General features: G+C 49.6%; 1 protein-coding gene and 1 pseudogene across 3 annotated transcripts in view; one reads left to right on the top strand and one right to left on the bottom strand.

Moving 5' to 3' along the window:
* The window catches only part of Bcas3 (BCAS3, microtubule associated cell migration factor), a 498,657-nt gene that overhangs the window by 34,309 nt on the left and 438,261 nt on the right, over positions 1–26,087 (bottom strand). The window lies entirely within an intron of this gene.
* On the top strand, positions 7,154–8,168 carry LOC101993801 (annotated as a pseudogene).

The following is a 26,087-nucleotide window of genomic DNA, read 5'->3' as shown; positions in this document are numbered from 1 at the left end:
GTGTTCTCAGTTAGGTGTGGTGGCACATGCCTCTGATCCCAGCAGACAGATCTCTATGAGTCCGACGCCAGTATGGTCTACACAGTGAGTTCCAGGACATCCAGGACTACGTGGATGGACCATGTCTCACAAATAAAACTCGTCTGTTGCCCAGGCTGGCCTTGGGACTCCTGGGCTCAAGTGATTCTGCCTCAGCCTCCCGTACAATGCCATTTAGCTGGTAAAGTGCTTGCCTAGCATGCGAAGTCTTGAGATTGCTCCCAGTCCTGCATAAACAGGGCTGAGTGGCACATGCCTGTCACCCTAGCACCTAGGATGCAGAGCAGGAGGAGCAAGCATTCAAGGCCATCCTTGGCTACCTCTGGAATTTGGGCTAACCTTGGCCCAAGATCCTATTTCAAAACAAACAAGTAAGGGAACAAGGGAAGCCGATTCTGAGCAGCAGAGGGCTTTGGAGGAAGGTCTCACCAGTCTGCTGTTCACACATCAAGTGCAGTACAGAGAGAAGGGCAGACTGCGGAGGGGGGGTGCCGGGGCCTGTGCGCAGCCAGCCAAAGCAGTGCTGTTTGCACAGAGGGAGTTTCCTGGGGTGACTGGGGCAGAAAGCGGGGACAGAGTGGGCGAGAGGCCCCTGGAGCCAAAGCTGCTCGGAACACCTCACACACTTGCACTTAATGACTTCACCCAGACTGTGGTGTCATAGCAACTTCCTCCCCAGACAGACCCTGCCGTGGATTCCATTTCACAGACGAGCCTACCAAGGCTCTGCAACCACCTTCGAGGCTCCCAGTGGCCACTTGAGGTAGGCAGAAATTGGCTCACTAGGTAGACTGCTGACTGACAGGTAGTTGCTTGGGACCCTTGTCTTCCAGGGACTTCTCTGACAGCCATGCCTCTTGATCTTGTTACATACAGACATGGGATGGGGGCTCAGCCTGGGCTTTCTTGAACTGTTCACGTAAGCTGTGTCCCAGGCTCTTCCATACCAGAGACAGCCAGTACCTGGGAACTGTCATTTCCTGTCTTGACATGTCAAAGCTTTTTGGCTGGTCACGCTGACTCAGCTACCCGGGCATGGAAGCCAGGGAGGGGGGTAGGGAAAAGTCGAGAAGCTCAGGAACACACACGGTGAGCAGCGAGGCATAGAACCTGTAACAATGGCAACAATACTCCGCAGCGCCCTCAGTGCGGTACCCTTCCCGTCCTACTTTCCCAGGTCTGCATGCCCTCAGTTCTCACAGCACCCGGGAGAGCGACAAGAAGACTGCCACCAGTTCCCACCGTGTGCCTGGGGAGGCTCAGGGCGGGGCAGGGGTTAGCATGGAGAAGTCCAGTCTTGTGCCTCCTCAGAATGTGGTCCACCCCTGCGGAGGGAGCTGTGGTGCTTGGAGGTTAGTTAGACAAGTTTCAAGGCAGACGTAGAGGTGGTTATGGGCAATTCTAGGAGTAAGAAGCAGACACGGGGAGGATCATGTGTTTGAGGCCAGCCTGGGCTACAAAGTGAGATCCTATGTCAAAAACATCTGGGGGTGGGGAGGGGAGACCTACACTGGATCCTACCCAGGTTTACTGCATCTCATAAGAGCCTGAGCATGTAACTTAGTGGGAGCTTGCCTAGAAAGCAGAGTCCTGGTTTAAGCCCTAGTACCACATAAACAGGGTGTGGTGGCAGAAACTTGTAATTCTTGGGAGGTAGAGGCAAGAGGATCAGAAGTCCAAGGTCATCGTTGACTAAGTGGTGACTTTGAGGCCAGACCCTGTATTCAAACACACACACACATACACACACACACACACACACACACACACACACACACACACACCTCCAGGGCACTCAGCACATACTAAAGCTGAAAAGTCCCGACTTTTTCCCCCATAGCCCGTCTTTCTTTTAAAGCAGTTATTAGCTGTCGGTCTCTTAGAGTCTAGCTGGTTCCCAATGCCCTTAAAAGCAAGGCAGTTGGGGCTCAGGTTGGGGATGGGACATGGCCTGTGACAGAAGCAGGACAGGCACTTTTGTCTGGAAAGCAGACCTGGGTTTAGCACACTGGCTTTTTTACCCAGTTGACACTCAGTGGGTCTCCGTTTCTTTCCTCCCCAGTCTGTATGTTTGGAGCTCAGGCTTCAGGCTCCTCAGCAGCTGTCCTCTTGGCTCCATAGAACCTCAATGTTGACAGTCTTAACAACAAGTTAAGTTCCGGGGATCTGAATTAACACTGTCTAGGTAACCTAGGGAACTTCCAGCCTGTGCTCCTGAGCAGGCCTTGGATAGGAGGGTCGGGCACCTGGGCTGTCTGTGCTCCAATACAGGGCAAGCCAAGGCTCCTGCCATCTCTAGTCTTCCCTCCCAGGCTGTTTTGCTTAAAGGGAAGAGCTTGGTAACCCCAGCTTGAAGACTGCACAAGCCTGTTGAGGGGGTCTTATAAAAAGCTCACTTCATTAGTAAGTATGAAAAATGCCCAATCCACTGTGTGAACCTGGCTATGACTTCCTCTTGGCCTCACTGTGTGCCAAGTTTGACATCTGTGGGTGAAGACATTCCGAGGCCAGAGCCTGGTCCACTCCCCTCACCCCACCCCCACCACTTCCCCTCATCTCTACTCCATGGAGGCCAATCAGGATGTCATTCATTTCCCTCTCTAAGAGGCCAGTTCAAAAAGGCCAGAAGAGCTCCCCTCTTCCCCCTTCCTTGTTTAAAAAAAAAAAGTCAGTTCCTCCCATGAGGAGGAAGCAACATATTTTGTTTCTGCTACATCGAGGCAAAGATCAGATTTATAGTCAGCCCAGAAGGACTGTTGGTGCGTGGAGCTACCTAGCTATCGTTTTATCTCTGGATCCGAGTTTGCCATGGTTTAGAGGAAGAACAGGCTCATCTGTAAGGAGAGGGGCATCGAGGGGTCCCAGGAGCCTCATGATACTCTATCAGACAAAGAGCTGCCATCTACCCGTGAATTAGGGGGAAGGCTGGGCAAAGGAATAACTTTTCCATGAACTCCGTTTGTTTTAGAAAGGCCTTTAGGCTTGAAAAGCTACTAAAACAGCTTCCTGCTATCCCTCAGCCTGCTGAGAAAAAGTATGTAATGTCTTGTAGAAATACCACCCAATGGCTCAATGAACTCACAAACTCGCCCCAACCTTCCTCGGCCAGCCACTAAGTCCTTCTAGGCAGCACTTCAGGAGGCCTGGCTGGAACTGGCACCAGGATCCTCTGACACAGGAGGTGTCCCTGGTGTCAGGGTGCAGAATGGGGGTAACATTCCTTTCCACACAGCCCTGCCTGTGGAGCCTGCTCTTAGGGCTTATAGCAACTGCTTGGACCCTTTGAATCTGGTTGGACCGCTTCTCCTCACTAGGCATCTTCGTGGACCTTGCTTTTGGAGCTGCTGTGTATGAGTTGGTGATGAGGCCACAGACTTGCTGCTGTGTACAGTTCTCAGCCAGGCCAGGAGTGAAAAGCAGAGTGTCAAGTCCTGCTCTGCTGGGCCCTAGCCTCATGCACACAAGCCTCTCGGGACCTTTATTTTCTCTGCTGTGTAAGGAGACCAATACTGCGATACTGCTAGTTCTTCCTAAATCTAAATCATGCTAAGATTCAAATGTAAGTGTGCGCTGCAGAACCTTTGAGACTATCATGTATCATTGCAATGTAACAGACTGGTTTTGCTCCCTGAAGTTCGTACTTCTGTTCCTCTACCCCAGACACTCTGAAACACAACAAATATGCCCAGCTGCCCTTCTTGACTTTTCTATTTAGTAGGCCCAGTTTCCCTGATATATGAGACTAAGTAAAATTTATGCCTCTATGCATCTTGGAAGGGCAGGATTCCAACGCCAGTTATTTGGAAAGAATTATTTACTCCAACTATTGAAAACATAGCACTCTATGAATTTCACAGATTGCAGGTTCACACACAGGGCATGGACCTTCCAAACTATACCGGTTTTATCTATTTTTAAGGTAGCACCTTGTGCTGCAGTCCAGGCTGCTCTGGAACCCACCTTGTAGCCCAGACTGACTACAAGGATCCTCCCATCTTTGCCCCTGGAGCACTAAGATTACAGATGTGAGTTGGCTCTCGGAAACATCTCTACGCCTAGTAAAAACTTCATTTACGCATGAGTCCTGAGTCTGTATGCATAGGCATACTTCGTGAACTTCACCACTGGGGACAGTGAGCACATCAGGCCTCAAACATGTGAACAGACTGAGCCTGGGCTTTCCATGGCAACAACCTGCAATTGGCCTTTGTCTACATACGGCACTTCTCCCGCACTTCTTTAATAGTTGCTTTTAAATGTGTGGGGCCTTGCTTTTGAAAGGCTGGATTATGTTCAGAGTGGGCAAGCAGACCGTCTATGGCAGAGGGCAGTGAGGGGCACCATCCTGAACACTTCCTCAGAGGACACTAGGCCCATCAGGTACAGCGGCTCACGCCATGAAGATTCTCCAAAACATGGAAGGGATCCAACACTGCAAAGGTCAGGCGATGCCTGGGCAGGATGGAATGCAGGGGCAACCTCAGTGGTTGGCAGGGACCCCCAGGTTGCTGTAAAGTGGCCTCTGGTTCAGGGCATCTTTCCTAGACCTCCCTCAAGAAAAAAGCTGAGCCAGACATGATGGTGTGTGTCCATTATCACAGCACTTGTGAGGCTGAGGCAGGAGAATCAGGACTACATGGTGAGTCTCAGCTATGCGGTGACCTTGAGGCCATCCTGGGCCACACGAGAGTTTGTACAACAGAAACAAAAAAGAGAAAAAATTCTCTGAGGTTAGAAAAGTCTGCATGTCCTTTTGCTGTCATGGCAGCTTAGGTGCACAATAGGGTCCCTAGCTTAGATGCACAATAGGGTCCCTAGGATACTATAAAGAAAAGCAGGCTTCTTTGGAGAAGCACGGACACCCCACTTTTCTTCTGTGCCCTCGGGTTCTCCTCTCCACCCTCACCACCCTCAGCCTTTCTCAAGGCTTTGCTTTAGTCCATCTGCAACAGAAGGCTTGTGCTTCTAACGCACTTGTGTGGTTAATACTGTCAACTAGGAAACACCTGGCATCCTAGAAGAGAAACTTCTGGGCACATCTGTGAAGGAGTCTCTAGGCTTGATCGCTGACGTGAAGACCTGCCTTAACTGTGGGTGGCGCCATTTCATGGGCTGGAACCCTAGAATTAGAAAAAAGTGGAAGGCCAGCCTTCACCTCTCTGCTTCCTGACTGTGGACACAATGTGAACAGCTGCTTCCTGCTCCTGCCTCCATGGTTTCCCTACAATGATGGACCCTGGAACTGTGAGTCAAAATACCCTTTCTCGCTGGGCGGTGGTGGCGCACGCCTTTAATCCCAGCACTCGGGAGGCAGAGGCAGGTGGATCTCTGTGAGTTCGAGACCAGCCTGGTCTACAGAGCTAGTTCCAGGACAGGCTCCAAAGCCACAGAGAAACCCTGTCTCGAAAAACGAAAACAAACAAACAAACAAACAAAAATACCCTTTCTCTCTTCAGGCGACTCTGCCAGGCAATTCGCCACAGCAGTAAGGAGAAGCAATTAGTAAAGACCTCTTTTTCTTCTATGCATATTTTCCCTGGGTGAGCTCCCCAACCCCAATATTATGATAGCAACCACCTACATGTAAGAAACATCCCAAACTCTCTCTCATGAGCTTCTCTCTGGACTCCAAATGTATCCCTGTAGGAGCAAATGTCTTCCCATGAATGGCCATGGGCAGTACCAACCCAGTAGCCCAAAAGCAATGATTGTATTCCTCCCTTAGGTGGCTGGCACCGTTCTCCTCACGGTCCCCACTGGCCTTGTCCCTTTCTGCCATCTGTGTCGTCAGTGAGGCTTTGGCTCTCACCTTTCAGACCCTCTTGAGTCTGTCTCTAGCTCTTAGGAGCCCTGCAGATGCTAGTCATCACTGGGGACATGCCAACTAGCCTTTCTGCTGCATTAGTCTGACTTCCCTTCAATCTTGACCTTCAGTCCCTGCCTTTTGATCTTCTCTATGATGCAAATCGGAACACTTCCGAGAACAACCACCACCTGGTCCTGCCAACTCTCCAGACTCTACCCCCCCCACTCCCTGCACCCCACGTCTGGAATGTTCTCCCCTTACCAAGTCCTAGTCATTCTTGATAATGGGGATGAACCCAGGAAGCCTCCCACTTCTGGGTCTGACAAAAGCCTCCAACAGCCTCCTAGACCACAGCCTCACTTTCCACTGTGTTCCATGACTGAGTCAATTCAAACACCACAGGTGCCCACTGGGACACTCAGGAGGCTTTTGATAAAGGTCACAGATTAAGAATAAGAGTGAGAGCCATAAAACAGTTTCTGCTCCATCCTTCCAGGAGACGAGGAATCCCTGAAGGCATCATCTGCTCTTTCTCTCTTTAGGACTCTGTAGCGCAAGCCCAGCTTCAGTTCCTGGCATACCAATGTATGCCAATGGTAGAAAGAAGGCAAGGAAGGAATCAAGGCTGTTAGCCTGAGGAAGAACAGTAAGAACGCCATGATGCCAGGACCCACATAGTCAGCATCTGAAGAACAGTCTTAGGGAGAAAGAAACAGCTTACTTTTTGCGACCTGAGGCAGCACACAGAGGGAGGAGACTCCGAGCTGGTATCGCAGGTCAGTGTGAGAGGGGGTGCCACACAAGCCTGCAGCTTCAAGACTCATTCCGAGCTCTTCTGGGAAGTCCTGGGGGTAGCTGCTCCCATCTGCCTGCAGCCTGCTCCTACCCACTGCCCTCTACACCACACGGATGGGTTTCAGGGAAGTGATCCACTTGACCTGAGCTCTGCAGAGTGGTGCAGGTGCATCCCAGGAAATGGTGACTGCGGGGCTTTGCGGGCCTTGCTCTCTCACTTCAAACCCCACAACCTGGACAAGTTTCCTTATCTTTCTGAACTCACTTTTGTCATCTATAAAATGGAAAGAACAGGCAAGTGGAGGCCGGAGCCTGGGACACTGCCGGGACGGAGAGGAGCGGAGTCTGTAGGAGCCCCGGCCCAAGTAACGCTGCCGCTCCGGAGCTGCGGTTCCCTCCGTCATTCACTGGGATGCAGTCTGACTCTTGTATAGTATGTTGAAGGCCTCCCTCCCCTTAAGTGCCTCTTTGCATAGCACCGGCCCCACCCCCACGCTCATTGATACCGCTACCTAGCATCATCGGGCCATGGCTGGTTAGGGAGGTGCAGCACGACCCAATGGACCAGCTGCTGGCAACAAGATCTGTCAGTTTAAGTTGGTCCTCTTGGGGGAGTCTGCAGTGGGCAAATCCAGCCTTGTTCTCCGCTTTGTCAAGGGACAATTCCACGAGTATCGGGAGAGCACAATTGGAGCGGCTTTCCTCACACAGACTGTCTGCTTAGACGATACAACCGTCAAGTTTGAGATCTGGGACACAGCTGGACAGGAGCGCTATCACAGCCTGGCCCCATGTACTATAGGGGGGCCCAAGCAGCCATCGTGGTCTATGACATCACCAACACAGATACATTTGCATGGGCTAAGAACTGGGTGAAGGAGTTACAGAGGCAGGCCAGCCACAACATCGTCATTGCACTCGCAGGAAACAAGGCAGACATGGCCAGCAAGAGAGCCGTGGAGTTTCAGGAAGCACAAGCCTATGCAGATGACAACAGTTTGCTGTTCATGGAGACATCAGTGAAAACTGCAATGAACGTGAATGAAATTTTCATGGCAATAGCTAAGAAGCTTCCCAAGAACGAGCCCCAGAATGTAGCTGGTGCTCCAGGCCGGAACAGAGGTGTGGATCTGCAGGAGAGCAGCCCAGCCAGCTGGAGCCAGTGCTGCAGCAACTGAGCCCCCTTGCCTGCCACTGCCCCCACTCCTCCACCAGAATGACCCGACTGGAATCCACTCTAACCAATCTGCACTTAACGACTCGGGCCACCACTGGGGGCAGGGGAGGGGTCCATCATGAATTCTCTGCATAACTTTGATCCTAGGCCGAAGGGAGTTTATTCCACCTGCACCTTTCTGTACAAATACTAATTCAATTTTAAGTCTTAAGTCACTTTTTTAATATATATGATCTTCTGCTCTTCCCAGTCCCCTTTCTGCTGCTCTCTCTCCCACTTGCCCTTTGCTGGTAGTAGCTACGCTCCTGAGCCCCTGGTCTGCGGGGACAGGGGTTGGAGCAGTTACCCTTTCTTTCCGGAGAGCAGACTGAGCAAGAGCACCCACATCTTACCTTGCTGGGAGTGGTCTTGGTCCCAGGACAGTGGATAGGCCCTGGGCTGGGGAAGGGACAGGCGGAGCTTCCCTCAGCTGGCTGTCATCAGGCTGCAGCCCCACCCCATCTGACTCCCAACTGGGAGAGAAACCACAGCATTACTTAAGCATCATTTGTGACAGCCACACAACATGGCCCAGGACCCCTCCATCCTTGGTCACCCTGACCTCTGGCTCTGAACCCTGTTCTGACCAAATCACGATGATGAGTATTTGGGGAGGGGTGTCAAGGGGGGGAGTGGGAGGGGATGGAACCAACTTTTTCTGTATTTTGTATTGTATGTTTTCTTCAACATGTAACCAATCAGTATCTTGTCAATATAGTCAGCCGATCGATCGACCTCAAAAAAAATAAATAAATAAAATGGAAAGAACAGAATGTACCAGACCTTAAATGCATGAGCTCAGAAAAGTATCTGGAATTCAGGAAATGTTTCATTGAGCTCCCCCCTCCACTCCACCATGGGTTTCCCCAGTGACCTGTGTGTGCCACTCCTGTCTCTCAGGTCTGTAGAGACTGAATCAGGAGACAGAGCTGGACTCAGAGGCCAAGGCTTTGGGCATTTCAGACAGTATTCTCCACAGGCACTAAAAAGAACTTTTCTCCCTGGTTTTTCAATTACACTATTTAATGACCCGCCAGTCAAAGTACTTGCTCCTCCAAGGAAATACAAATGCACTCTGAATTACATCACCTCTTCCTGAGGGACAATCTGCCAGTTGGGAGACAAACTCAGACCTCACAAGATCTGCAAGGGACCAGCACTCTTGTCCTTGCCACCGGCCTTTGTAGAGCTTCTAAGTCAGCGTGAGACTTCAGTGAGGATTGTGGAACTACACCACTGTTACCTCTTCAACCACCCCTGACAATTGCAAAGACAGTGATGTTCAGATGCAGGATAAACTTGGCCTCAACTGGTGAGAGGCGCAGTGGGTGAAGGCATTCGCCGCCAATCCTAATGACCCGAGTTCGATCCCTGGGACTTGCCTGGTGGAAAGAAAGAACCGACTCCTGAAAGTTGTCCTCTGGCCTCTCCACACAATATACTGTGGCACCACACACGCTTCTGTGCAGGCACACCCACCCACACAAACACACACAACAAATAAAGTGTAATAAAAATCAAAATAAACTTGGCCTTGAAGCTCGCTGCCCTCTACATACCAATGGCTTTCACCTTCGCCCCAGCAAGCCATCTGCCTGGATGACACGGTGAATTGGCACACCTAGTTGTTTTAAGCTTAGAAGCCCCACATTTTCATCATGGAGCTTCCTATCTGCATATGGCACTTCCTTATTCTTACTAATAATACTGTTTGCTCTCACTGAACCTGCCGCTCCTAGAGCCCTTCCCACTCGATCCATTGGCTTCTCCAGATTTTCACTGTCTCTGCTGGCTAGTTTGCATCAGCTTGACACAAGTTAGAGTCACTGGAGAAGAGGGAGATTTAATTGAGAAAATTTCTCCATAAGACTGGGCTGTGGGTGAGTCTGTAGGGCATTTTCATTAGTGATGGGTGGGGGCGGGCCTGGCCCACTGTCATTGGGGCCACCTCTGGACACGTGGTACAAGAGAAGACGCTGAGCAAGCCATGGGAAGAAGTCAGCAAGTAGGACCCCTCCATGGCCTCTGTTTCAGCTCCTGCTGTCAGGTTCCTGCCCTGTCTGAGTTCCTATCCTGACTTCAATGATGAACAGTGATATAGAAGTATAGTAAGGCCCTTTCCTCCCCAAGCTGCTTTGGTCATGGTGTTTTCAACATAGCAACAGTATAACCCTAACTAAGACACTGTCTGTCCCAGCGTTCAGGCCTCACGGACAGTCTGATAAAACCAGAAGCAAGCCGTTTGCATCCCCCTTGTGTCTGCCATGCCTGGCATATGCCATCCAACCACAGAATTCCACTGCTCTGCTCCAGTGTGTGCGGCTGTGATGGGGAGAAAAGCACACCCTCAGGTCAACTAGCACCATGAGAAATTTATCAGCTGGACCCTGCTTGCTCCCAACCTTTATTTAGTCTTTCCATTTGTTTTTAGTCAGCTCCCTCCTGTACTGTCCCCCCTTCTCAAGCCCCCCAAACCTGTCACTACTCTCTCCTCATTCTTGGCAGATGACCTACCAACTAACTGCCTGTGGGATTTCTTTTCTAGTTCTTTCTTTTAAAGATTCAGAAGTCTGTGCATCTTAAAAGTGACTCCGTGTAGGAGTGACAGACCCAGAACACAGCCCCCGAAGAATCTCCCAGCAACCACCTGGGCACAGTGGAGTCACCTCTGATGAGGAAAAGGAGGCGGTGGAAGGAGGCTGGGCACCAGAGGGCTTCTCTGCCTGCCTCTTCTTCCCACTGAACACATTCTGCAGAGGTTTGGGTTTTGCCCTTGTCATTTCTGTTCTACATCAAACAGCTGGTGCTGTGTGAGGCCAAGTGGTGTCATCCTAAGATGGTGACAACAATGACAGCGGGCAAGTCCCCACCCCAGGCAGAAGGTTTATAATCCAGCTTACTCTGTGTCTCCTCAGGGTGGAGTAGGGATAGAGTAGCTGCTTCTGGAAGGGGTATAAGGATGTGAGCATTCGGTTAATAATCAGAAAATACACCTGGGTAGCAAACAAGGGACCAGAGTGACAGCTCATCTTTGCCACAGCTATTAGCTTCGCTGGTGACTCAGGCTGTGAAACTGCTAGGCTCCTCTGTCTCATTCCTTGCCTTCCGGTAAGCCCCCGGGACACTGTGCTTCCTTCCACCTGGGGAACTACAGCTCCTCCCAGCTCGTCTTTTGATCACAGGTAAATGGTTTCTTCTGGCAGAGCATCTCTGACCTCCCCTGGCTCAGGTTAGGTGTGTGTGTCAGCACACAATACATTCTATTGGTCCAACTGGTTTACCATCTCCTCTAGAACATTTACCCCATGAGAGCAAAGTATCCCCAAAACTCAGCACCTACTGCCTTTAATATCTGTTTATTGGTCTCAGAGAATTACAGTTTCCACATGTCAACATAACATAAGAGTCACATCCAGGCACAGAGGGAAGAAAGTCTCAGCTGAGGCTGAGAGAGTCCCAGAGTCACCCTCTATAGGGGTCACATGCACAGCTGCAGTAACCTTAAGGAAGAAGCAATAGGTAAGAGGTTGGCTTTAGGACCATCAGAGGATGCTCAGGGCAGGTCTGTCTCCGCATGAACACCACTAGGCTGCCTTACAAGAGGGGTTCCTCACAAGGGCCCCCCTAGGCTTCACTGAAGAACTCACTTGGATTGAAATTTGGGCCAATCCCTAGTTCCCTCTACCTGCCCCCCAGGCTTCTAGCTCAGGTCACCCGGATCTTCTTGACACACACATTTCAACTGGACAAATGCACCCGAGTCTGCATCCAGTCTGACCTCAGCACCCAGGTACCCCACAGAGCCCCAGACCCTGCAGAAGGTGGGGCGGTGTACACGGAGGCTGCGTGGAGCACAGAACACAACACAGACTCACTTCTCGTCCTCGGCAGAACACCCAACTGGTGCTGCCTTTAGAGGAAGTGAGCGGCTTCTGACTTAGGCAGGGAATAATCACAAGTTCTGGAGGATAATGTCGAGAAGGAAGCCGTCAGGAGAGACATCTGATCACACTCCAAGCCCAGGGGACCAGGAGTGGAATGCTGGTTGACAACCACCGTGTGCACTTGTGCAGCCAGTACTCTATTTTGTTTTTATTTTGTAGTCCAGGCTAGCCTTAAATTCCCGGTGATCCCCTGTCTCAGCTCTACAGTGCTGGCAATGATTACTATTATTAACTATTACTATACTAGCAGTACTACGGCTTGAGACAGGGCCTTGTCCAGCGTCCTACCACCGAGACACCCCTCAAGGCCCTCAACCCGTGCTTCTCAGATGGGGCCACTTATCAACAATGAGCTTTTCTAAGTTTTTGTTTTGTTTTGTGTTTTGAGACAGAGTGTTGCTATGTAGCTCAGGCTTGCCTTGAACTCGTAATCCCTGCCTCAGGCTTTTAAGAGTTGGGATTACAGGTGTGAGTGTCCACATCCAGGGAACTTTGTATATATATATATGGTCTGGACCATAATCAGAATCTCTTAGGTTTCAGATTGGACCTCTGGACCCGAATCAGTAAAAGGCTCAATGGGTGCTTCTTTCTGTCACCTGAAACCATGCCTAGATCTCATTCCTGTCAAGTTAGGTGTCTACTTTGGTTCGCTAGTACACAGAGATCCGGGGCAATCCTGTGAAAGTCTATCTGAGGCCATCATGGCACTATATACAATTGGGGTTTCAACAGAAGGGCACATTCTGCATTTTCTAGAAACATTACCAACCCTCACTGTAGAGCACTGGCCCTGACCAGTGTGCCCAGGAAGGATCAGAGGCCATTGTTATTTACATAGTGATGCCTGGCAACCCGAGCTTCACAGAGAGACTCTGTCTCAAATCAGTCAAACAAACAAACAATAAATAAGAACTTTAAAAAAAAAAGGTTGTCCGATCTTGTTGGGGACTGCGGATCCCCAGACCCTGAATTTTGTGTAAACAGCTTGTTTTACTATGCTTGCAGCTGCTCTGAGCTAAACAACTTGTTTTCCTGTGCTTGCACCTGCTCTGAACTCGAGACAGGGGAGTGGCTTCTGGTAGGTTTGTAGCTGAGAGCTGGGGCATGGCCACTGGTCAGGGAGAACCTATATAAGGTTCCCTGGAACACAAAAAAGTGGGCATTCTTGTTTCAAGGATGACCCATGTCTCTGTCTCTGTCTGTGTGTGTGTGCACGTGCGTGAGCGTGTGTGTGTGTGTGTGTGTGTGTGTGTGTGTGTGTGTGTGTGTTTGTGTATGTAATTCTCCAGGCCCTTACCCAGCTTGTGAACTGTCCCGTAGTGCAGGCAGTACCTACAGGCATAGTACCATAGTAAATGTATTACAGGTGCTACAGGATCATAGAACATATAGTATCAAGGATGTTACATGATCCTCTTTGAAAGCAAATAAAAAATCATCTTTGAAAGTGTCTGATTATGGACTTTGCTGGGTCCCAAGTTTAGGATATTTTAGGAACTTCAGGAATGGCCATGAAAGTCCAGGTGGTTCGAGATGACATAGAATAGGCCAGATGACCACTACTTCTCTGAGTGTGTCTCAGAGGGTCAAGATAAGATTAAACAAAACAAAAAAAGATACCCCAGGCTAGCCTCCCCATGTGCTAAGGGTAACCTTGGACTTCTGATCCTCCTGTCTCCACCTCCCACGTACAGAAGCACCGTCATGCCCCACATCTGGTTTATGCAGTGCTGGAGGGTTTCATATATGCCAAGGTTTCATACATACCAAGAAAGCAAGCAAGCACTCTACTGAGGGAATTATATCCCCAGCCTTAAGACTTGCTCTCTGTACTCCTGCCCCAGTGCTGGGGCTTCAATTTAGGGCCTCACACACCAGACAAGTGCTTTATCACTATGCTACAGTCCTGGTACCAACAAGGATTTTTGTTTTTTGAGACAGGGTTTCTCAGTAGCTATGGAGCCTGTCCTGAAACACACTATGTAGACCAGTCTTTCCTCCAATTCACAGAGATCCGCCTGCTTCTGCCTCCTGAGTGCTGGGATTAAAGGCGTGCGCCACTACAGCCCGGCTACCAACAAGGATTTTTAATTGTAACTTTGGGTCAGCGTGCTTTCTAACTGACTGGGGTGAAAAGTCTTGCCTCCTAAGGGAAGGCAGCTAAGAGCTGTTGGAACCACTGAAGCTGGAGACAGAAGACCTGGATCCATCACCAAGTAGCTAAGTGTTACTGTGTGAATAACTGACCCGCCCAGGCCTCCATGTCCAGTGGGGAAGTAACCTTGCCTCCCACTCCAAGAGCTAAGGGTCAGGTGAGACAGAAGGTGTATGTGGGCCCAGTCTATGCAACTCCTCAGAGGTTACCACCTGTGGGCTGGTCCCTCCATGAGGTGGCTGATTTTGCCCCATCCCTCAGGCCCTGCAGTGTGGCTCAGAGCTCTGATTGCTCACCAGTGAGGACTTTTCTTCTTTACCTCATAAGCCGCCAACTTTGACCCTTGCATGTAAGATTATACCATCTCTTACCACTCCTTGCTGGAGTCCAGTTCCTGGGCTTGTCCACTTTACTCTCGACATCGCTTAAGGACTTGAGCCCTTGGTTCCCTGTCCCTCTTAATCGTGCCACAATGCCAATTCATCCTGCCAGTCACACAGCCAATCCTGCCCTCCCAGTCCCCAAACCTCCTCACTTCCTGTGTCCTCCTTTGCCTCTCCACTCTGTCACACCAGGCTTGGGATTAACAGCAACCTGGAGCGCTGCCAGTTCTCAGCCTCACAGCCCCCACTCCCCACTCCCACCAGCTCCTGCCCTTCTGGTTCCCGGCCCTTCCACACTGATCCTGCCTAGTCTAGAGCTCCACTGTTGCCAACAATCCGTGGGTCCTGCCTGTTCTTCCTTGTCCCCGTGCCATGCTGCCATATTCAGCTGTCCTCTCAGCTCCGAACCCCTAAGTGAACCGCTATATGTGCCCAGCGAAAGCACACCTTGTTCAAATTCAACCTGCCACCTACCCCCTTGTCCCTGGACAGAAAGCCACCAGACTGGCTGGTCTTAGACGAATGATCACCAACTTACCGTGACCTTTGGGCCGCCTGCTCACTGGATCTTTCCCAAGCATTCACTTCTACTGTCTTGATGCACTGTGCCCCAGCCACTATGCCCTGGGCCATCAACACACCAGTATACTGTTCCATTCATACAAAGAAAGAGACTCTCCTGACCCCCATTCTCCCTCCTCTAGCCACAGTCCCTTGTCTCTTCTGCCTTTAATGAAAATTCTGAAAGAGAAATCTGGCCTTGCTGTCTGCGGATTCTCCCATCCCCCCCCTTCTCTCTCTGAATCCATTTCAAGCAGGTTTTTGCCTCCACCTCTCTTGAATCCACTCCTCCAAGGTTAGTGATTGCTATGCTATTAAATTCGCCTGCAGCTGCACCTGATTGGATCTAACAGCAGGTCAAGAGCACACCCAGAAGGAGGCCCCTCTTCTCACTAGGCTTCCAGGATTCCAGTTACCTGCCGCTGCTCCCTCTTGTGAGTGGGTTTGTCATCCTCTGCCTGTCCCTTCAGTATGGTCCCCTCTATCACCTGCCATCTCCCTCCTCTCAGTAGCACCTGTTATTCTCAGGTGGCCTTCCATTCAACTGCTGAAGAGGACCGACCTGCTTCGCTTCTAAGATCAGCCAAAACCGGGTATGTGCACAGAGAAGCCAGCCTCTAAGCGTTGAGATTTCGAAGTTTCCATGTCAGGCTTTAGACTGGTCAAAATAGTATTAGAAGGCCAAGGGCAATGGAGCTACGGGAGCAGAGTACAGTGATACACAAGCACACATGAAAATATAGAGAAACCGAGTATTTTCTAATAACTAAAAATATTACAAAGGAGAAAGGATTAGGATGCCAGGGACGCCTCCCCACCTCACATCTTTACTGCTCCATGTGAAGTGAGCTGCGGCCTGCTTCTTACTCACTGAGCCCACGCCCTTTCCCCCCCCCCAGCCCTCTAGGATACTCTAGACACGGAGGACAGGTGGACACCAGGAGTGCAGCGGGAGCCAGACCAAGGGCAGAGGGGAAATGACACTGCTGGAGTCTGGGCTCAGGCCACACACTGTGGATGACTGCCTTTGCGAGCTCCTCAGAGCAATCGCACCAGGAGACAGCCCGAAAGAACATCCGGGTTTGGTGATCTTCTGTTTGGAGATGTTAGACTTTGGTTGAGAAATGGGTATGAAGAGGAATGTGAGCGTCCCGGAGGAGAGGGATGGATTCTTTTTCCTAAAATTCCCCAGGCAGGTTGCCCATTGTGAATACTGACCTAGTACACAACTTGTCAGTGTCCCAGAGAAAAAAAATGTACCCTTCGGGGGCACAGGGTCAGGGTGGGGTGCTAAGCTCCCGCATGGGCCCCCCCTTTGCCAGGTCTATGGTGATGGTGGCCTCCCACTCTGGGAAGAGCCCTCTTCAGCCTGTGTGGAGTTAACTCCGCAAGCCCTACCTCCACTCAGCCAACAATGCTAGAGAAACATCTGCTACCCCTCCTAACCTTCTCCTTCCCCAAAGAAATGATTAAAAAGTTAAAGAAACACTTCCATATGGAAGACTCCAATCCCAACAGGTCACCACAAGATACTTCAAACACAATAAAACAGGAAGAGCTAAAAAAAGCAGAGAAGTTCATAGAACCCACACAATCTTTCATGTAAGAAGAAGAAAAGCTCTGGGTAACTTTACACAGTTCAGAACACCATTTGGCAGTTAAGTATGTCCTTAATCTGACCAATTTGCTTATTACAGTCAAGGCTTAGAAGAATGAGAGCAGTGGCCAAAAATGCTGCAATAACCTCTATTCCTAAAGTAAACTTACAAAGTGAATTAACGTGTTCGGCTGGAATAGTTCAAAGTTGAGCGTGCTCATATCCCCCCTCCGGAGCCTGCCCCTGACAGACACTGCCCTAGGGGAGACAGAGTCCTTTAAAACTGGGAAGCACTTGAGTGAATTGCTGGGTGTTCATCCACTGTCCACTGGTCCAGCTCCTGTACTAAACAGGATCCAGGGCTAGCCGTAGTAGTACCACATCAAGGGGGACTCTCAGCCTCGCTTTGAGAGGCTTAGATGTGGGGAAGACACTGTGGGTCCTAGGTCAAAACTCAGAGCAAACATACAAGGGAGGGCTTGAGTGGAGGGCAGGGGGGCAGCTGCCTACACAGCCAGGCTGACCACGTCTTAGTTATGAAGAGGCTCTGTACTGAGGAAGGCCCTCCACCTCGCTCAGTTTCCTCAACTATGAAGCAAGGACATAATTCACAGGCATTCTGTCAGCTGTTGATACCAGGATGAGCTTGGGTTTTAATTTTTAATTTCTTTTTCTTTTTTTTTTTGTCTTTAAAAGTTGTATGGCATATGCAATAAGCTTCATCAGAGAACACTATGGACAGTTTGAGACAGACAGACAGACAGACAGACACAGAGAGAGAGAGAGAGAGAGAGAGAGAGAGAGAGAGAGAGAGAGAATATAATAGAGAACTTTTAAAGAGTAAAAGAAAAAAAGACCACACCTCCCTAGAAGTAATGGCGGTCTTCTTTGGAGAGGAACATAAAGGAAGCGGCTCACATGGAGCCTGGCAAATCAAAGGCCGGGGAAGCTTGTCAAGAACTGGCGGAGAGATGGCTAGGAGCATTCTGCTGCTCCGGGGGAAATCCCGGGGTAGTGGTGTGCTGTGGGCAGAGGTAAGCTTCCCAGCCTGGAGGCTGCAGGCTGACTTCTCTGGCTACCTCCCTTGGGCCTTAAATTGCTTCCTGAGGCGAGGACCCTGGCTAATGGTTTATTTACAACAGGAAGAAGCAATTACCTTGGAGAACACTGAGTCATATGCCCCACCATTAGCCAGGACACCGGCATTCTCTACCAATAACCCCCAAGATATATGAACCAGTAATGGCCTCACTTAAAGACCTGGCCATGGCTCCCTCTTCCTCCCACTCAGGTGAGACGTTTAAGTAAAGAAAAAGAATGGTATCGGAGCCAGTGTTGAGAGTGGCGGGCATGAAGCTGTCATGTCTGCCGAGGCCCTTTTGGCTGGGCAACATGGCGTAGTCTATGACTGCTTACAAAAAATGATCAGGTATGTTCAAGGGAACAATGGCTGCGGGAAAGTCCCGTGGATGGACAGAACAGCACAAAATACAACGTGCACAGGGCCGGGATGATGTGCACTTTCCAAACTAGGCAAAGACCACCTGTTAGCTGATACCAGGAGAGCTGGGCTGGGGATGGACCAGGAGGAAAAACCTTCTGGGAGGATGCCTGGAGCATAGGAAGAAAGCCTGAAGTGCTCTGTGGGAGAAAATCTAACAAACACGGTGAGGAGGACGCTTGAGAGCACGCAGGCTGTCTGTTCCGATATTCAACATAAGGGTACTAAAGGAGGAAGAGGTGCAAAAAGCTTAAGAGTATTTGTAGTTTAAATTGAAGTGTTCAAAGCCCCGTTATAGAGCCGGGTAATGTATGCAATGACATCTGGGGCTGTAATCAGCAAAGCGCTTTCAAGAGCTGCCAAAGCAAACAGCCAAATAACAAATCCACTTTACAGATCATCAATCCGGTCCCAGACTTGCCAAGGTAAATAGTAAAAGGCTGAAGTTTGCTTTGCAAACCGGGGAGCTGGGAGTTGAGCAGGGCCCTGATCCACAGCTGCACCACTGGGGCCAGTCCCTGGAGCCCCAGGCACAAAAGAAGGCCAAGAAGCCCTGCAGCCGAGCTCCCTGAGGTAGGGAGCCTCGGGTGGCTCTGGATAGCTATCAGTCCAGCAGGTATCAAAAGCTGCCAGGTGAGGTGGGCACCTTCAACCCAGTCCAGACTTAGGGGCTTGGTGGTTTGTGGACTTTGGAGAAGAGAGCACAACCCAAGGCTGCGTTTCCTTGCTTGCTGCCAGGTTTTATAAAGTAATTAAATCTTCTGGCCAGAAAGGCATTTTTCTGAAAAGCCAGTCAGAGTCCAGAGGAGAAGGTGCAGGCCGAAGAATGGCTGCTTGCTCCAGTAAATCCAAATGCCCTGGGATGGACACCCTGGCTGCCTCTGAGTCTAGGGCTTCCTAGAAGGAGCAATCGCTAAGGGGCATGGCAAGCTCACTGTCAGGAGTCAGAATCAGCTGTCAAACCACAGCGTTTTGGGTTGAGACAGGGAGGAAAGGTTGTTCTGAGAACACGGGCGCCCTGGTAAGAAGCAGGTGTGAGCCAACTGGAAGAGACACATACACTTGTTATCATTTTGCATCACAAACACAAGGCTTTAGTGCTAGGGCATCAGGCCACAGAGTGGGGCTCCTGCAGGACAGTTCCCTGTGTGTGTAGGTGAGAAACGGGAGGAAGAAATGACAAGAAGCTGATGGGAGAGGAACCCTTTGGCTTGCTCTAGGTGCCCCAGGGTGATAATTGTGCCTTAGCTTCTGAACCAGAAACAGCCTCACTCTCTCTGCCTAGAGGCTGACTCTGTTTAGAAAGCTTGGTGTGCAGAAAAAGCCCCAGGCTCGGAGTCCTGAGCCACAGGCTGTGACTAAGTCAGGCATCTGCTGGGCACTAATTAATACTAATTGATGTTGTAATTAGCTGTCTTGGTGGCATTACGTTTTTTTCAAAACACACACACACACACATATGTAAAACAGTATTTTTGTGGCTCTTTTGTCTTTTTTTTAATGTGTTAGATCCTGTTATGTGCAAGGCTCACTGAATTTGCTCTTCCCCTTACATCTTAACTATGCAAGGCCTATATCATCCCATTTTATAGGTACAGAAACTGAGGCTTACAGAAGTTTTGCATTTTGACCCATGTTGTCCAGCTCAACACTATCTCCTACATGATTTTATTTGAAGCATGAAGAATGAAATATTGATCCCCACATCCTCTTCCTATCAACAGCTTTCCGGGAGAGGGTGTTGACATATGGGGGGAACCCTCTGTTGATGCTCCTACTGCACCCGAGCACTGCTGATGCGTCTGTCTTCCTTGCAAGACCATGGACAGCTGGGGATTATGTCTGATTACCTTCCTGAATCTCTGAGGCTACTATTTGGGGGTTAGCCACGTTATATGTCAAAAGAATGGAAATGAATGAATGATTTGATGAATGCATGCATGCTGGCTCATCTCTCCACCAGGAAACAAAGGACCAGAAAGGGGCAAGAACTTGTTAGACTTTCTAGCTAGCAGAGAAGTTAAAACCTGGACTCTTGGGCTCAGGAAGGCAATAATGAGCGCTGAGGACACTGTGAGAGATGCACATGGTGGCAAAGGGTAGGTGTGGCAGAGTGTGAGGTGAGAAGGGTGTATCTCTTGGTGATGATGGGGCAAGACCCACCTGCCTTAAAAATATCTTCGTTTTTGTCCTTGATCTGGCTTGAGGTCATAGACAGCTTCATCCCAGTGACAGATGGTGCCCTGTTACGATGATAGTGGGATATAATCCTACTACCTGGAAGGCTGAGGCAGGAGAATTTCCCCAAGCTTGAGGCTAACTTGGACTACACAGTGAATTCCAGGGAAGCCTGGGATATGGTGTTAGAGACCCTAGCTCAAAAACAAACAAAAAGACTGCAGGTGGAAATCAGTTACAAACCCAGAGATTTCTGCCACAACTCCACTTCAATATGTTGCCATAGGAGCTGCCATGGCCTCACTGCCCCTCATACATGGTGGTGCGCAGGGACTCCCAGGAGGGAAGGTCAATGCAGCATAGGAAAGGGGGAGAGTGAGAGACCTGCAGTCTGAGCAGGAAGTCCTTTGTCTAAGGGTTGCCCAATCTGAGAGCTGGGGTGACCTCAGTCCCACTGTCCTGGAGGTTGCTTCCCAGGTACCATCTGCCCAAACAGCACTTTCTCAAGCCCACGAAGTCTCAAAGAGAGGCCACCTGGGTATTTCTCCACAGAGCCTTTGGCAACAGAAGGGGAAAGAGGCAGATTTCCCCTTCAGGGAGTGGCCAGAGGCTTGGCTCATGCATCAGTGGGATGGGTGGCTACTCCGACTCCACACTTGTCTCGGGCAGCCTTGCCTTGCTCATGGGAGGTCAGGACCCACATGCCAAGCCAGACAAACATATGGAAAAGATTAGCCCAAACATGTGAACAGGCAGACAAGTACAGGATGATACATGGAAAAGGTTGGTTTGGGACAGACCAAAAAAACACACAACCCAAAACCATGTGCTCAATTATAGGCAGACAATGCCTCTGTCAGCTCTAGTGAGGGGCTGAGGGTGTGGAAGGGCCCACATATATATTAACTTGAGCCTACAAGTACAAGTTGCATACCTGCCACATGGCCATGTAGCCACAGAAGGAAAGGCCACAGCAGGCTGAAATGATGCTAAAATACACTCTTTGATCATTGGCTTTCTTCACAGAAATTTCTTTCTCTTGCCCTCATCTCTAAAGCAGGATGTAAGAAGGGCTGTAACATTCGGCTCTTCCCTTGAGATGACAATTGTCTTCAGACAATACAGGCTTACACCAGGTGATCTTCTCTGCCCAGCTGGGCAGCTAGGGTTCTCTGGAATAAAGGGATGGGGGCTTCTGGCTACTTTTCAAACTTCCCCACCCTTCCCAGGGAATTTCAGAAGCAGCAATATTCCCACCTTGTAGACACTGTAACTGAGAATGGGATGTCCTGGATGAAACAGGCAATGGGGCCGGCCACACACCTGACGAAAGTGCATCTCCCAGCCCCCTAGGAATCTCAGGAGACCATCTCTCACTCCTCATCCCCACTCTCCACCCCCAAACCTCAGACAGCGACTCTTTATGAGTGCTCCTCCCATCTTCCCAAGACCTGTCCTGCCTTGACACTCAGCACATGCGGTAAGTTTACGACAGGAGCTGAACCTTTCTTATGTGCCCAGCACAGTGCCCACTCTGTGGACACTCTGCCCACTCCCAGGACTCAGTGTGCACTTTGAACCAAGGGGCCTATGGAATTGGCAGAATCATCTCTCTATGATTACAGGGTGTCAGAGCTGGCAGAGAACAAACATCACCTTCCAGATGCGGTGCCGGGGTTGGGGGAGGGGGAGACTGTATGAGTATAGTTTTTCCAGGTCAGGCTATGAGCAGAGTGCTAATACTGGTATCAGCACTGGGTTTCTCCCCATGTGCTCCTTGGCATGTGTTACTGGGGTAACTGGGAAAGCTGGGGGGCTCTTCAGGATGAGGCTGTGGAGGCCTGTGGGAGAAGGAATGCTGATCATTGATTCATTATCAGCATAGCCAATTGGCTGCAGATCCCATGGGCCTCCTCCATGAGACCTCCCCTCATCAGGCTTGCAAAACACGATAGACTTGTGATACATTAATTGGTAAATGTCTCCTTGACGCTGTAGTCTCACTACCTTTTCCAATAGGCTTTTGCTTGTTTGTTTTTTAGCTTTTTTTCTTTTTTTTTCTTTTTTTGAGACAGGGTCTCCCTGTTCCCCAATCCTCCTGAGTGCTAGAACTAACCATTTTTTCAATCCTCTTTTCCCACCACACCCCCAGCCCCAGGAAACATCAGCCCGAACACTTCTGCTGTGCTGCAGAGCCGTAGACCCAGCTACGGCGTCACCATTTCATCTGCACTGACAACTGTCGCAGAATGACGAGGAGCACCCTTCACACCCCTCCCCTCCTGCCTAGCCATGTTCACGGCCATCCGTTTCCATCGGCTGGGGACATCCGTCTAATCCTCCCCACCATCTTTTCTATGGACATCTACAGGAGTCCTCTGCCATGCTGTCACTAAAGTGATCTTTCCGAAACTCAGTAGGACCATTCACATCACCTTCAGATGGGAGCGAGCTTCTTCACGCTTCTAGCTTAGACTTAGATCCGGGGCTTACGCATTTGGGGGGCAAAGGCAGTAGGACTGTTGCAAGTCTGAGGCCAGCCTGGGCTATAGAGAGAGTTCAAGGCTAGCATGGGTTACCATGTGAGACTCTACCTCAACAAAGCCAAGCAAAACAGTAAGATCCAGGGAAGTGGGGAGCCCCCACTGTCCAGCCCTTGTCACTGTCCCTTAGATGTCCAGTTCCAAACACACAGACACTTTGGGACCATTTTATGTCTGCTACCTCCTCTCCCTTGCCCCTTTAGCTCGCATGTTAGCTCCTCCATGCCTTTCAGACTGCATGGAGACTTTTTTCTTTACAATACTTCATACAATTTGTAGTTATGCTTATTTATAAGCTCAAATGAATAGCATATTTTCCCCTCCCTTAACCACACACTGCACATGCTCCACTGTGGCTGAGTGAGGGCAGTCGCACCACATAGCAGTGCCCAACAGACACCCGATGGATGCTGACCTTCTGGATGGAGAGTGTTCACAAAGCATGCTACTATGGTATTTCCAGACACTGGGAGCTTTTGGGGAGAGAGGCACTCATGGTAATGGGTCCAGGTGACAAGCTCTAGGGCCCACCCTATTTTGTTTGTTCTGCGAGAGAAGAAACAAAGACACCATTTAAAGACACCCTCCTTAGGAGATTCTCCTCCGTGGAGCCAGCCCATCATCACAGTTAAGCTGGTACTTCTGGAATTTATCCAGCCATGCTCTGAAAAAGAAACCCTTGTCACTTTAAGATACAAGTCCCTTGCTTGGGCCATCTATCAATGCTCCCTGATGTCATGGCTGTGCCGCCTGCTGTTCAAATTTGTCCAATTAGACACAGCCCCGTGGGGTAGCATTCAGTGAGGAATGCGCCTGCCACTGACCAAGAATGAATTGGTGTGGAAGCCCTCAGGGAGAGCCAGCGCAGGGCTGCTGGGGACGGCTTGGGGCGGTGTGTCCCCAGGCTTGATGACTGTTCAGCACAGGACACAGACAGGTGCCCCAATCATGTGTGGGATGGGGTGGAACATGAGCATCAGCTCTCAGGTGTGGAAGGGTCACATGCTACATGCATGGGACACAGAGGCTGGCAATGGTCTTTATGGACCACAGAAGCCCTCTCTAAATGTGACAGTGATATAGCCTGTGGCTAGTGTTGTGAATCACAGTCATGAGGTCAGAAACAACGGACAGAATCTCACCTCTTCTGTAACTCAGGCACACTGCATGGGTATGGCCAAGGCTGACTGAGTTAGACAAGGCTATTGGCGGAGGCTGCCCAGACCCGAAATAATCACACACAGAAACTATATTATAATACGCTGCTTGGCCGATTAGCTCACACTTCTTATTGGCTAGCTCTTATATCTTAAATTAACCCATTTCTATTAATCTGTGTATCACCATGTGATTGTGGTCTACCAGGAAGGTTCCCTCCAGCATCTGTCTCCTGCAGTGGCTACATGGCTTCTTCCTGAGTCCGCCTACTCTCTCCTCCTCTATCTGCTTGGATATTCCCACCTTGCCCTACTCTGTGTTGCAATAGGCCCAAAGCAGCTTCTTTATTAACCAATGGTATTCACAGAATACAGAGGGGAATCCCACATCACAAGGCTTTACTCTGTATCTCAGGCTGCTCATGAACTTGATATGTAGCTCTAGCTGACCTCAAACTTGTGGTGATTCTCCTGACTCAGCCTCTGAAGGGCTGAGATTACAGGGTGTACCACCTAGACTGACTAAGGGGTTGAAGATACAAAATTTTCACATTTCCAAAACTGTTCTTTGCAATAACTCTTTTAGGGGGTGTGGGGAAGTATTATGTACATTGAGCTGGCTTAGAACTCACTAAAGTTAGTGAGAAAGACCTTGAACTTCATAGTCTCCTGTTTCCACCTCCTGAGTGCTCAGGTTACAGGCACATGCCTCCAGATCTTGTTCACGGCACTCGAGGTCAAATCCAGGGCTTCATGGTTCTACCCTTTATTATTGTTATTATAAATGCTGTTCTATTTCTCCTCAAGAACCTCAGCCTTGAAATTCTTAGACCATCAGACTTTTGAACACAGGGAAAAACTTTAGAGAACATACTGTCATCACCCTAATTTCACAAATGAGGCAAATGAGAAGAAACCACGGTTTAATGAAGGTCACAATGCCTGTCAGCAGTAGGGCTGGACTTCAAGCCTAGTTCTTGCTTTACTGTTTAAAGGTTGCCTTCCTTGCGGCTGGAGAGACAGCTCAGTGGTTAAGAGCACTGGCTGCTCTCCCAGAGACCCAGGTTCAATTCCCAGCACCCACATGGCAGCTCACAACTGTCTGTAAGTCCTGTTCATGGATGTGGAACCCCCACACAGACATATATGCAAGCACAGCACCACTGTACATAAAATACAAATAAATTAAAGAAAATAAAGGCTGCCTTCCTTAGGTTGTAATTGAATCAATTTTTTAAAATATTTATTTATTTATTATGTATACAATATTCTGTCTGTGTGTATGTCTGCAGGCCAGAAGAGGGCACCAGACCCCATTATGGTTGTGAGCCACCATGTGGTTTGCTGGGAATTGAACTCAGGACCTTTGAAGGGCAGGCAATGCTCTTAACCACTGAGCCATCTCTCCAGCCCCCTAATTGAATCAATTTTATTCTGTAGCCCAGGCTATCTTTGAACTCATAGCAATCCTCCTGTCTCATGTTCCCAAGTACTGTCATTACAAGGATAACCACTCTGCCTTTCTCACTTGTATTTGTTTTTTTGTTTAGTTTTCTGAGACAGGGTTTCTCTGTGTAGCCTGGTCTGTCCTGAAACTCACTCTGTAGACCAGGCTGGCCTCCAACTCACAGAGATCCACCTGCTTCTGCCTCTGCCTCCTCGGTGCTAGGATCAAAGGTGTGCACTACCACCACCACCGCCACCAGGCACTCACTTTTAGTTTTACAAACCATTGTCTTTTTATTTTATTTTATTTATGTCTATGAGTGTTTTGCCTGACCCCATGTATGTGCACCATGTGGGTGTCTGGTGCCTGTGGAGGCCAGAAGGAGGCATCAGATCCCCTGGAACTGGGGTCAGGAACTCTTGTGAGCTGCCATGCAACATAGGGATTTAAAACTGTATTAACTATTGTCTTCAGCCCCTCACTTTTTTATTTATTTATTTATTTATTTATTTATTTTTACAGCAGGAGATATATTAGAGGGAGAAAAATCTGGAATTGAGTGTTAATTCTCGGTTCTGATTTTCTTTCATCAGTTCACATGTCAGCTGTGAGCTTCAGTTTTGTTGACTTGGACAGCGGAGGAGGTTGGGCCCTTACTTCCATTTATCCACTGTCCTGAACATTATGGAGTACTTAACCAGTGCCCACTGTCCTGAACATTATGGAGTACTTAACCAATGCCCACTGTCCTGAACATTATGG

Source organism: Microtus ochrogaster, chromosome 7 (genome assembly GCF_000317375.1).
Source record: "Microtus ochrogaster isolate Prairie Vole_2 chromosome 7, MicOch1.0, whole genome shotgun sequence".
Taxonomy (NCBI): domain Eukaryota; kingdom Metazoa; phylum Chordata; class Mammalia; order Rodentia; family Cricetidae; genus Microtus; species Microtus ochrogaster.
This window is presented reverse-complemented; position numbering and strand designations above follow the sequence as displayed.